The sequence below is a fragment of the Orycteropus afer genome, unplaced genomic scaffold (genome assembly GCF_000298275.1).
Source record: "Orycteropus afer afer isolate SDZICR_OR568_19922 unplaced genomic scaffold, OryAfe1.0 scaffold02318, whole genome shotgun sequence".
Taxonomy (NCBI): domain Eukaryota; kingdom Metazoa; phylum Chordata; class Mammalia; order Tubulidentata; family Orycteropodidae; genus Orycteropus; species Orycteropus afer.
In genome coordinates this window covers 1-1624 of record NW_006923905.1, presented here as the reverse complement: position 1 = coordinate 1624, position 1624 = coordinate 1, and the positions used below count along the sequence as shown (strand labels likewise).

At 36.9% G+C, this 1624-nt stretch overlaps 1 pseudogene; it reads right to left on the bottom strand.

The window, feature by feature from the left end:
* Nucleotides 1-572: 572 nt before the first annotated feature.
* Nucleotides 573-1619, bottom strand: LOC103213445 (annotated as a pseudogene).
* Nucleotides 1620-1624: the final 5 nt, after the last annotated feature.

Genomic DNA, 1624 nt, shown 5'->3' with positions numbered 1-1624 from the left:
GTTTTGTTCCATATTGTTCTCCCACTCTATCTAGGATATCCTATAGAGATTCCCTTCCGAGTGGTTGACAGTGGTAACTGGGCACCACCTAGTATTCTGGTCTATAATCATACAGGCTGAGGACTGCATGGTGTACTAGATCCTTGGACTAATTTTTTCCATGTGTCTTTGATTTTCTTCATTCTTCTTTACTCTGGACAAGGAGAGACCCATCATTGCATCTACATGGCCACTTGCAAGCTTTTAAGATCCCAGTCGCTACTCACCTAAGTAGAATGTGGGACAATGTTTTTGTGTAGTATGTTATGCCAAATGAGCTTCATGTCCCCTGTGACCATGGTCCTGAGCCCACAGGTCCAACTACTTGCTCCCTCTTGGGAGCTGACTGTGTCCAAGGAGTGACTACAACCTCGTCCCTTGTCAGCTCTATTATATACCTGGAAATTCTTACAGAACATACAAATACACTTGTAGAAACATTGCTTGCCAACCCTTTACATGGTCATGAGCACACTCCCTGCTGCATAGACATATCTAATAGTTCAGCCTGTCCACCCATCTATATCTACCCATCAATCAATGTTTGCCATATCTAGTGCTTTCTTTTGCATTTCAATCCTTTTGTTTCTTCTTTAAGTTTCATTTCCTTGTGTTCAAATTTTTCTTTCATTTCTTTTGCTTGTATTTCAAAATGACTTAGAAATTCTGTTTTACCATGCCACTTCTGATAAAGTGTACTATAAGCATTTCTAATTTCTTCAAGTTCTTCTTCCTTTTCTTTCAACTGTTGTTTTAGTTTTACTCTTCTTTCATCATGTCTTTCTAAATTCTCAATTACAGCATCCTATTGTGAAGATATTTCCTCACGTTGTTCCCGAGTACATTTTTGTATTGCAGAGAGCTTCTTTTGTAATGTTTTGATGTCTTCATCTCTTTCCTGTAATCTTTCAATTTTCTGTTGGTTTCGGTTTGCTCTCAATTCTTCAAGCACTCCAAACATGTTCATTTATCTTTCACAGAGATTCATTCTCTCCACATAAACTTTCAAATTTTCCTTCAATCTTCCACAGTTTTGAGCCATAGAAGCTCTCTGTTGTGCCAGCTCATGTCCCATATTTAAGCCATGAGTTAGTGATTTCTTGGCTGCTAACTTAGAAAGAAGTTGTACTTTTTCTTTTTTGACAAGTTGTGTTTGAATACTCTTCTGCTTGTCATCTTCAATCAAAATTTTAACAGTGTTCATCTGATTCTGTAAATTTGCTGCTGTTTCCTGTTTGACTTTGAAACTTCTGCAAGTTTCGTTTTTTGTTTCTTCATCATAGAAGATTAAAGATTAAAGAAGAAGACTCATCTTATTTTCATTGAGCCTAAAACAGGAGCATGTTTACTCTTTGCTAATTCATTTGCAACATTTTCAAAACCATCTTTAACATCTTCAAATCTTCTAGCTTCAGCAATTAAAGAAGTATGGAGTTCATCTTCTAAATCCATATGCTGCTGGATTCATGTATCAGTTTTCTCTTGGTTTTACTTTTGTATCTTGGTCAGGCTTGCTCTCTTGTTTGGCTATTTCTTTAGTTAAGGACGGCATCCTGGAAATTAGCTTCACTAAAAAACTTCCTAG